The sequence below is a fragment of the Emys orbicularis genome, chromosome 8, assembly GCF_028017835.1.
Source record: "Emys orbicularis isolate rEmyOrb1 chromosome 8, rEmyOrb1.hap1, whole genome shotgun sequence".
NCBI lineage: Eukaryota > Metazoa > Chordata > Testudines > Emydidae > Emys > Emys orbicularis.
In genome coordinates, this window is record NC_088690.1 from 9,238,639 (window position 1) to 9,250,800 (window position 12,162).

A 12,162-nucleotide genomic window follows, 5' to 3' on the forward strand; every position below is an offset into this window, starting at 1 on the left:
AGGTCTCCATACCCACGTGTTATTCTGTTAATGTTGTTATATGCTTTTCAAGAAATTTATCATTAACAACAAAACAATGTAAGTCAATGTGACAGATCATAACAAAAGTGGTAGTAAAAAAAATTATTAATATCGGTCCACTGAAGAGGTAAATAAAATATCCCAGAAAAGACAGGGGCAGTTGCAGGCCCATTCTCTGTATCTTAGGAGAGCCACATGGGAGACAAGTCCAGTTGCATTGTACAAGGGATGATGAGGATCTGGTGTGTCCATGAATAGGCACTTGTGCTAAAATGATTCACTTGTGCTCCAGCCAGATTTGTAAAGCAGGATGGTGCTAGCCACAGGAGGATTAATAAAGTTATGTGCAAATAATTCAGCAATGAATAAATTAAGCCAAACTTTGATATGACTGTATGTTTGATGGAATACACTACATAAAATATATTTCAAGCTGGTTAATAAATACTGTTGGATGAAAAAGATAGAGTTCAAATGTGAAACTTTCAGAATTAAACTCCTTAATAGAAAAGGATACACTATCCAATTTACAAAGCTTGTTAAATGTAATGTGCCCTTTCATACACACACACTTGCGCACGCACACACACTTAGCAGTCTTTTAAAATGAAGCTCTGGTAGGAATATTAATTTTATACAGCACTTTGATACTAGTGATTTGAATTACTAATAATGTGAAGAATCCCTTCCTTTGGATGGGGGAAGATAATATAAAAAAGTAAATACAATCAAATGCATACTGACATACAAAGGTGCCAGCTCCCCACCACATCTAAGGCCAGGTCTACACTACCGCGGTAGTTCGACAGCTGGCAATCGAAGTTCCGGGTTCGATTTATCGCGTCTGGTCTGGACACGATAAATCGATCCCGGAAGCGCTCGCCGTCGACTGCGGTACTCCAGCTCGGCGAGAGGAGTACCGCGGAGTCGACGGGGAGCCTGCCTGCCGCGTGTGGACCGCGTCTGAACCGCGGTAAGTTCGAACTAAGGTATGTCGACTTCAGCTACGTTATTCACGTAGCTGAAGTTGCGTACCTTAGTTCGAATTTGGGGGTTAGTGTAGACCAGGCCTAAGACAGTAGCAGCCACAGAGAGGCATTTATGGCTCTCTGATACAGGGCTAACTAGCTCCAGTATAAATTAGAACAGAAGGGGGTCTCACTCTAATTTACACTGTTGGCACCATTGGCCTCAGGTCCCTGACAACAATGAAGGTTTGGGCATACTGCCCTCAAACTACTTTGATTTGCTTCCTTCTCCCCCTTTCTCTGGAGGTGCAAAGGCAGCTGGTGTAGGAGAAAAAGCTACACCAGTGGAGAATTCCCACAAAGGGAAGTTCTCAGCTGGGAATCTCTGGAAGATTTAAGGACAGTACAACATGGCTTTGGCAGGCCACAGAATCCAGTCCAAATAGTAAAAAAAATGGTAGTAATCTTTCTATAACTGTTCTTCTTCAAGATGTGTTGGGTTGCGCATGTCCATTCCAATGTAGGTGTGCATGCGCCACATGCATTGCCACTGGAAAGTTTTTCCCTTAGTGGTATCTGTCAGGTTGGCTCTGGTGCACTCTGGAGTTGTGCCTTCAGGGCAAGGTATATAGGAACCTGCCACCCCCTCAGTTCCTTCTTGCCGGCAACTCCAACAGAGGGGTGGGAGGGCAGGTTTTGGAATGGACATGAGCAACACATCTTGAAGGACAACAGTTACAGAAAGGTTAGTAATCATTTTTCTTCTTCGAGTGCTTGTTCATGTCCATTCCAATGTACATACTCTCTAGCAGTTGTCCAGGTGGGAGGTTTGGAGTCTACTGACATGCTGATTGCAGCCCTACTTGGCCAAAGCTCACATCATCTCTAGCTTGTTGGGTGATGGAGCAGTGTGATGCGAACGTGTGAACCGACGACCAGATTGCGGCTCTACAGGTATCCTGGATTGGAACTTGCACTAAGAACACCACTGATGATGCTTGCACTCTCGTAGAGTGGGCTGTCAAACAAGGAACTGGGACCCTTGCTAGGTCATAACACATGCAGATACAGAATGAAATCCATGGTGAGATTCTCTGGGCCGAGACTGAATGGCCTTTCATAGAATCATAGAAGATTAGGTTTGGAAGAGACCTCAGGAGGTCATCTAGTCAAACCCCCTGCTCAAAGCAGGACCAACCCCAACTAAATCATCCTGTCACACTATAATTGCCCCCCCCCATGGGGACCCCTGGGTAAGCAGTTTAGCATTGTATGCGCTTGTATATGTAGTAAAGTGGATTGTGGGAAGGGTTAAAGGTGTGAATGTGGAGTAAAAGGTTCCTTTGCAGGTTACGAGAGGCCGTAGAGGGAGGAAGGGAGAAGGGAATGAGTTAACGCAACACTCCAGCTAGGTCCGAAAATAAAACGCTAACTCCAGCTGAAGGCCACGGCACACAGCTGCCTGCCAAGAAAGACGGGGGCCTGAATTCCAACCCCGACCAGCCGTAAGAACAAAACAGTAAACTAATCAAAACTGCAACAAATTGCAAAAATGCTAGTGAGACAATGAAGGCCAGCAAGGGGGAAAACAACCATTTTGCATCCCTGAAGCCGGTGTGTTTTGGGAAAGTTAAGGAAGCCACGAAAGGCCGGTTTAAACTGGTACAAAGAGCATGGGGGACAGAGATCCCTAAACAAAACACCCCCAAAAAACCCCAGGATTTAAAAGCCTCCTAAGAGCTAAAGCAAATTGGAGATCAACAGCGGACCCTAGATAGCCTGTGCACAGGAGAGAACTCTCGTCTTACCCTTCCCCCTCTTCTTCTGACATTACACCCAGGCTTGGCCAGCCTCGGGTTGTGCGTGTGTGAGTATGAAAGCAGGTTAGGGCTCAGGCACGAATGCTTTTTTTTCTCCTGAGCGACGTGAGGAGCACCCAGCGCTCACCACTGTTATTTTATTAATAAAGCTTTAAAATGTAGTCACTTGCTGTGCTCCTTCATCTCCTCCCCTAACAATCCTGCGGCCTCAGCCTAATCACCTGACGCCTCAGGCAGATTGCTAACATAAATCTGTCACAGTTTTGGTGGAGAATTGTGGAGTGGGGGGCCCTGCGGAGTGCCCAACTGATCTGCCCTTGGTATTTCATGTTTGCTCTGTCTGGCATGGTTGGGATTTCATGTTGAGGATTTTATGCTTAAAGGTGTGCCCCACCCTCAGTCGTAGCATGATTGAGAACCGGAGGGAGGTTTAGCATTCCTCTCTCCACCCTGGTCGGTGGGGGAAGGGTGCAGGTGGATCTACCCCTGGCCATATAAGTGCCGGGCAATAGGAGAAAAACTTAAAAATCCTCACTCCAAGCAACAACAAAAAAATCCTTGGTGCATACACCTTCAGCCGTAGCTGAGTATAAAAAAAAAAAAAAAAACTTAGGGTTTCTCACTCTGCCCGGGAAGGGCTTTCTATTTGGTGTATGGACCCTCGGTGGTAGTAAACCGAGTAATACGGAGGGTGGCTTAGTGCCCCTCCCTCTGGCCCAGGGGGGGTGAACATTATAAGCCCCGCTGCTGGCATGGACAACATGAAATCTCAAGTAATTAAAAAAACCTTAAGAGCGGTACTAACGGATTGTAATAACATGTTAAAAAAACAAAAGGGTACAACTGCGGATTCGCAATGGGCAATAGCATCAAAGATGGGTTCAAGGCTGGACGCACAGGCATTAGGGGGTGTGGAGACGGAAGTCCAGCTGCCCGGCCTGGTGGGGTCCTGGGAGGCTGGTGAACTGGATGCCTGTGCCGCAGGAGAGGCAGCAAAAAGGAACTGAACTCTGTTGCCTCTTTCAAAGGGGGGTGAGGACCTCTCCCGGTTGGAGAGGGCTCTCACCAAAGTGGAATACAATCCCTGGGGTTCCGTGGCGGAGCTTCTGAGAGGCATGCATACTTGGCAGGATTTACTAGACTTGTATGCTGAATATAAAAAGCAGAAGGGTAAAAACCTAGGGGCAGCTGTGGGATTAATATAAACTGCGGTGGCCATGTGGTATCAAATGTTGTCGGAACAAAACAAAACAAAAAGGTTGGGGAGAAGGGAAGAGGTGTGTACCCAACAGCTAGTAAAAATTAAGCAACTAAAAGCGCAGATTACTAACCAGGCAGCAACCCAACCCTACACCCAACCCGGGTTAATACAGCAGCTGTGGCTGCCACAAAACTCTATAAAAAAAAAATCTTCTGCTGGTACAGCACACCCCAAATTATCGGCTCTGACCAAGGCTTTTGTAAAAAAGATTCTTAAGTCCCTGCTTGCGGCCCTAAATATCAAACAACAAATTCACATCAGTTATCAGCCACAAAGCAGTGGCACTGTAAAAAGGCAAAACCAAAATCTTAAAAATAACAGGAGTACTTGTGGCACCTTAGAGACTAACAAATTTATTAGAGCATAAGCTTTCGTGGGCTACAACCCACTTCTTCGGATGCATAAAGAGTGAACCATATATTGAGGAGATATATATACACACACATACAGAGAGCATGAACAGGTGGGAGTTGTCTTACCAACTCTGAGAGGCCAATTAAGTAAGAGAAAAAAAAAAAAAAAAAACTTTTGAAGTGATAATCAAGATGGTTCAGTACAGACAGTTTGATAAGAATCAAACTGTCTGTACTGAACCATCTTGATTATCACTTCAAAAGTTTTTTTTTTTTTTTCTCTTACTTAATTGGCCTCTCAGAGTTGGTAAGACAACTCCCACCTGTTCATGCTCTCTGTATGTGTGTGTATATATATCTCCTCAATATATGGTTCACTCTTTATGCATCCGAAGAAGTGGGTTGTAGCCCACGAAAGCTTATGCTCTAATAAATTTGTTAGTCTCTAAGGTGCCACAAGTACTCCTGTTATTTTTGCGGATACAGACTAACACGGCTGCTACTCTGAAACAAAATCTTAAAAACGCCCTCCATAAAATGTGCTCAACCTCGGGAATGGATTGGCCCCGAAAGCTGCCTCCTATTTTGGCAGCTTTACGCAATTCTAAGCGCCTAGGTACCAAATACACCCCCTACCACATCCTTTTTGGTCGTCCCATAATGTGGGGTAATCTGTAAAAATAAAAATAAAAATTACTTGCCAATTCACCAAACGGTCGGTATATTGCCCAGCTGGGGAAAAAGCTCTGTAAAACTCGCAAAGCCATAAAGGCCCCTTTAAATTAAAAAAAGGCCAAATGCAAAAAAATCATCGTTAAAAACGTCCAAAAATGGCAAATTAAAAACAAGATAATGTTGCAAAAACTAAAAGAAGCAGCCCACACCCTAAATGCTAAGTGGGTGGGTCCGTACTCCATTGTAAACTGCATCTCCCCGGTAGTGTACCAGCTTCAGCTACCCGATAAACTAAAATGGGTGCATGCCAATCAACTCAAAACATGTTTCTCTCTAGGTTTCTGGTCATGGTGTCGTGGGCCTTGGTTGTGAACCAGCCACCTGCCTGGACCATCATCTGCCCATAAAATTATCTAAATAATTACAATTATAAAAAAAAAATACCTCCAAAGGCTCTCCATGATTCAAGCTGCCAATGGGGCCCAAGCCACAGTATGGCGCAAGGCTAAACAAAAAAAAGCCTTAAAGGCAATGCATAGTCCCACCGTAGGGCCATAGCAAAATACCTGGTGGGTGGCCTCGAACCTCCCTTAAATCCCAAAAAAAACAAACCCTATTCCTAATGTGGTGGCCTAAAGCAAAATAAAAGGCCTTTGGCAAGCAATAGGAGTCCCAAATCCCTAAACGCAATACTGTTGTTGCAACCTCCTAAACCAGGCAAACAACATCCGTAACAAAAGCCAAAAGGGGCTGTAACAAACCAACTAATAATTTAAAAAATTTTGGTCCATGCCTCAGTTTCCCCAATAGGTGCATTCGTGTTGTTCTCTCTTTCCCTTTTGCTTTGTTAACAAAATAGGCAGTAATAGCAAAAGCCCCAAAACACCCTAAACAAAAGTGGTAAAACTGCTCTTGCTGCTTCAAGCCTGCAAAATTCGTCAAAATAAAACAATGTATGTATAGTGGCACATATCTATACAAATCCTCGGGTTTCCAATGTTTGTGGCCTCCCTTGTTAATTCTACCACAGTTCAAAGTTGGCCATGGTAAAAAAAAAAAAAAGTCAATCATCCATTCGCAGGGGGGCAATTGTGGCACGTCATCATAAAAAATGTTCTCAGGGTGCGCGAGGATGACTCAATCATCAGCATTCTGAAGATCAGTAATGGACGCCCTGACGACTTAAGATTTCAAGCGGAGACAAAGATTAAAGAGCCACCCATCCATTCTATATTAAATGTCAACTCCATTGGAGAGGTGATCTTTAACGAGGACGAAAATGACTGCTAAATAGATGGAAAACAGGGTTAGGGCAATAACGCATCTTTGCTTAACCCCAGTTTTGATGATGAAAGGTTCTGTCTCAAGGCCATTACAGAGATATGTGGCAGTCATTTGATCATGGAGAAGCCTTAGGACCTTAATAAATTTTGGAGGGCAGCCAAATCTGGCCAGCACCTTTCACAAGACTTCGCAATTGATAGAGTCAAAGGCCTTTGTCACATCAGTGAAAGCCATGTACAGGTCCTGATTTTGCTCGCGAGTCTTTTCATGCATTTGGTGGGCAACGAAGATCATGTCAGTTGTCCTGCGGGATGGTCTAAAACCACACTGAGATTCTGGCAATATTGCCTCAGCAAGGAGAAGTAATCGGTTTTAGAGGATATAGGCAAGAATCTTCCCTGCTGTAGCTAGCAAGGCAATGCCTCGATAGTTTCCACACTCCGACATATCTCCTTTCTTAAAGATTGTAACAACGTTAGTGTTTCTCAAGTCTTCTGGAATCTTCTCATTACACCAGATATGAAGAAAAGGTTTGTGGAGCTTTCCTGCCAGTTCTTCACCTCCAAACTTGTAGACTTCAGCTGGTATGCCATCTGGCCCTGCTGCCTTGTTGTTCTTAGTTTGCATAATGGGTTGTGTTACTTCTTCAAGGATAGGGGGGGAAGGGGGTGAGCAAGGGGGGGTAGGGAGAAGTCAGCAAGAAATTCTCTTTCATGTCATTGAGGTATAGATTCGATAGTGGCATCAGAGACAGTTGACGGTTCAGGAGTAACTCAAAATGCTCCTTCCATCTGGCTTTGATGGCTTTGCTGTCCTTAAAATACATTGACCCGTCTTGGGCTCGGTGTGATGTGGGTCCATGGGAGCATGGACCGTAAATGGCCCTTATTGCCTGAAAGCAACTCCTCATGTCATGTTTATCAGCATAAATCTCAATCTCCTTGGCCTTTTCTCGACACCGCTTATTTTTGATGTCACGGATTTTCCTTTCGGCTTCAGCCTTGAGTTGCTTGTATGACTCTTTCTTCTGCTGGTGTGATATGTCATTTTGCCACATGCGATGAGCTTCTCTTTTCTGGTCAAGCAGGGCCTGAATCTCAGCATCATTCTTATCAAACCAATCTTGGTGATGGCGGGTGATATAGCCAATGGACTCAACACATGCCGAGAGAATGGCAGTCTTGAATCTCTTCCAGAAATTTTCATCATCATCATCATCAGCTGTAGGCATAGTGTCAAACTTCTCTTGGAGACACTGCTGAAGTTTCTCCTGAGTCACTATATCTTAAAGGGACTTGATGTTGAATTTCTTTTGTACTGATTTTGCCTGCTTGTGATACCTTGAGGTGATCTGGAAATTCATGGTTGATCTAACAAGGCGATGGTCTGTCCAACAGTCATCGGTTCCATGCATGGCCCTCGTGATGAAGACATCCTTCCGATCTCGAGCTCTAACAATAACATAGTCAAGAATGTGCCAATGCCTGGAGTGAGGGTGTCTCCAGGTGGTCTTATACTTCTTTGTCTAAAGAGGGTGTTCGTGATGATCAGGCCACATTCTAGGCATTTGCTCAAGAGGAGGATGCCGTTGGAGTTAGTCTTTCCTACTCCTTCTTTTCCGATAGTGCCATTCCAGAGATCTGACTCCTGCCCGACTCTAGCGTTAAAATCTGAGAATGACCTTGTCCTCCTTGAGAATGTTGGTCAAGACTCTGCCAAGATCTGTATAGAATTGTTCCTTGATATCCTCGATAGAATCAAGTGTTGGGGCATACACACTGATAACAGCAGCATCACCTCCCTGGTGATCTAGTGCTTAGGATTTGGCGCTTTCACCGCCATGGCCCGGGTTCGATTCCTGGTCAGGGAACAGAGCTCTTCAATTTTAAGGCAACTATCATATGGGTCACTCACCAGCATCGGTTTGTGGCATGCCGTACACAGTTTGACACCCTGGGACAGAGGCATAACCCAATGGCCAGAGTGGGCTAGCCCTGCAAGGTGAGGAACACGACTAGCTACACTACACTACACAACTTAACTATGTTAACTTAATTCTAATAGTAACTATTTACAATTTATTTTACAGAGAAGTCCACTGAGAAGCAACACTTGTGAAACGCAATGAGACAAGCAACGTTTCAGCAACCATCACAGGCAGTAAGAAGGAACTGAGTAAGAAGGTGGGGTGGCAGGACCCTATATACCATGCCATGAGGGTGCAACTCCAGGGGGCCCCAGAGTTGACCCAACAGTTACCACTGAGGGAAAAAACTTTCCAACAGCGGTGCGCACAGTGTGCACATACTTACGTTGGAATGGACACGAGCAAGCACTTGAAGAACCATTTTTTTCCTGCAGATATAACTAATTACACTGCACTCTCCAAGGTCAAGAGAATAAATGAATATTGTTAAAAATCAGTGACATTAATTAATCTTTTTTGTAATTTAAAAAAATCACAAAAAAGATTACAGAAAGGCTAAGGATCCACCAGTACTAGCTCCCTGCATTCATAACAAATTGATCATGTGCCCACCTATCCTATAAATGGTCCCTGTTTCATATTCTGACGGATGGTGAGCCAGCCATCTCTCTCTATACGTATACTGTATTTTATAGAGTGACTGAAAGAGAGCACGCTGAGAAGAAATTCTTCCTGATGCAACATTTGGGTCTTGAGCTGACTTTTATAGAATTAATGGAAAGAATCGCAGTGTCATAAATGAGAGCTGGATTGGACATCTGATCAATTTTAACCCTGTGTTGGTTAATAAAAGTGACTATAGGCTAGCATCTAATGCCATTTATACCGTCAAACACTATTAGCACCTGTCTATTCTTTTCCTCTGGCCCAGTAAGGTGTATTGTATCAGTACTTCTGGGGGCACATAATTCCAAATACTAATTTCTTACTCTCTGATGGGGAAAAAAGCTCTTCCAGATAATGGTAATTTTATGTCCTGTGTACAAATATCATCCTATAATCAGGGCCATAATTTGGAGGAACTGTTGCCCTATTTCTGCAGAACAATGTGAACAGAAAACTTGCAGGGAAATGCTTTGCAGATAATGTTTTCACCCCCCATCGCTTCTCGGCTCTCTATGAGCTGAGGGGTGAAAACATTATCTACTATCAGAGGGATAGCCGTGTTAGTCTGGATCTGTAAAAAGTGACAAAGAGTCCTGTGGCACCTTATAGACCAACATCTGATGAAGTGGGTATTCACCCACGAAAGTTTATGCTCCAATACGTCTGTTAGTCTATAAGGTGCCACAGGACTCTTTGTCGCTATGTGTAATATGTATGTAATGTGACCACAGTTTATTACACTTATCATAACCCTCTTGCTGTTATCTTGTACTCCTCTGTCTGCTTGTTGTATTCAACTGTTATCTGTCATCATATTCTTAGATAGTCAAGACAGGATCCATTGTGCATTACATTACCTAGCACAATGAGAGTCAATTCTCTGATTGCAGTCTCTGGGTGCTAGCACAATACAAATAATAATTTTCAACTGTAAAAATCTTCCAATTCACATGTAACAGAATAATTTGTTAATTTAGAAAATATAAATTTAACTTCTTTGTTCCAGTTCTCAGGTGGATACACATTTCCTGCTGATGCTTTCAAAGGCAAGCCATCTTAGAAGTGAGCCTGGATCTGATGCAATAAGTACATTACTGGTACATACTTAAAATATAATCTGGGTGTTACACTTGATCCAATTTGAGGTTCCATAGAGAAAAAAAAATTAGTAAAATTATGGATGATGTTGTGAATGCCACAGCTGAAATTAATGGGAAACAAACTGGCCCAGTAAAGAATGTTATCTAGAAATAGTCAGCAGCCTTTGACACATATAATTAGAGAAACTGGAGGCTTTGCCCATGGGACCATGTGTTCCACAGCAAATCCCATTTCCTTCATTCTCTTTCATCGTTATTGTAAGTGTAATCATTGCATGATTATAGTCCTTATGCATAACATATCCATTTCTTTTTGTACTTTCCAATATTGGTGTTAATTGAATTCACTTGAGCAAATGTATAAAGAAATTCACTGTTCAGATCTTATCACTGATAGAGGACCGCCTGATCTAGGAGTCTGAAACCATACACTGAAGACCAAAAGGTCAAATTCTAGATCATATAGCTGTTAGCTGCCTTTGCACATGCCAGTTCTTTATTCACATAAATATAACCTTTTATCTATTTCTTTTCATTATTCTTGGTTAAAAATGAATAAAATCAAGTCGACAATATAAAACAAATAATGTACAAAATCAAAGTTGAAGTGAGAAAGTAGAGCTTATTACATAGCCTTCAAGCAAAACAAATACTGAAATCTCAGAAATATTAACAAGCCAATAAAATATACTTATCATAAAAATATACCAAGAATAATTAGGGCTAGTGCTCCGACTGCCATGAAAGAGATCTGTGTTCAATTTTCTTTCCTGGGACTGGGAGAAATCAGCCCTGTCACATTTCCATCACACAACATATACATAATGGGAGGAAGGAAGCAATAGTTTTGAAAGAGACCGATGGGTGATAGTAGACAGCAAATTAGGCACAAGTTTCCATAGTGATGTAGCAGGAAAAGGTGACCATTGCAGTTTTGGGCTGTATATTCTGAGGCAGCAAGGAACAGGGAGTCTACAGTCCTTTCTCTAGATAGCGGAAATATCATCATACTCCATTCAGCTCTGGGCTCCACATTACCAAAGACATACTGAGGAAGTCCAAAGAAGAGGAATAAAAAATTCAGAGAGCTGGAAGGATTCACTTATGATGAAAAACCAAGGCTGAATATCAGGGAACACCTCTTGTCGGAGAGATCAGAGGCTATGGAATGTCTCTAGACATTAATGGTGGAAGCCTCATCATTTGAGACACTTTAAATAGAAAATGTACTCCAGGGAACAATCCTACATTGACAGTGAGATGGACTGATAACCTAATAGGTCTCTCTTTTCCATCTTCTATGATTCCATTCACCATCCTCAGTATTATGAATGTAGGGGGGAAGCAGCATACTGTTAAAACTAAATTATTGTCTGATGCTAGAGCAGAAGAAACAAAACAAAAAAGTGTATAGCACAACCAAAGGTTCCTAATGCTTGTATGACTGTTGTCTTTGTACCATGGTATCTTATTACTTTAACTCTCTTTCAAGTTGTTTTACCTTTTTTAATCACTTGTCCCTGTTGTGTGTCAATGAGCAGTAGTTTGGTGCAACAGGAGAAAAACAGGATTGATGAATTGTGAGAAACAGTCAGATAATGAAAGATTGTGTCTTGTTTTCTCATGGTTGCCTTGAAATGCAATTAATTTCTTTGTGAACAGGGACTTCACACAGTACAAGATATCAGACAAGTCTGAAGAGGTTTTAATAACAAGCAAACAAAGGGCCAGAAAAAATAATGTCTAGTGAACAGACTTTCAAGTCCAAGTAAACTAAGTGATTCAAATCAAGAATTTAAAGAACCTTAAAATAAAGAAGACCAACCTTAAATGGTCCAGACACTCCATCAGATTTCCTCCCTAACTGGCTGAAACCTGATCAACAATATTTAAATGTGTAGATTTGCTTTCCTCTCACACGTTCTTTGTACTGAATCAGTAATAAATGTAATGTCACATAAGAATATTTAATGCTAGGACTAAACTGAGAATTACTTTAAGACAGAAGCATTAGGATGCTTACTTTCCATAGATTTTTACAAATATATTGTTTAAAAAACTAGTTTGTGTGTTCTATGATACACTGA

General features: G+C 42.4%; 1 protein-coding gene and 1 non-coding gene across 2 annotated transcripts in view; one reads left to right on the forward strand and one right to left on the reverse strand.

The window, feature by feature from the left end:
- The window catches only part of AGBL4 (AGBL carboxypeptidase 4), a 1,406,728-nt gene that overhangs the window by 1,332,114 nt on the left and 62,452 nt on the right, over positions 1–12,162 (reverse strand). The gene's annotated exons all lie outside the window — the stretch shown is intronic.
- TRNAE-UUC (transfer RNA glutamic acid (anticodon UUC)) lies at positions 8,181–8,252 on the forward strand. Its single transcript has one exon. It is a non-coding gene; the product is annotated as a tRNA-Glu (tRNA).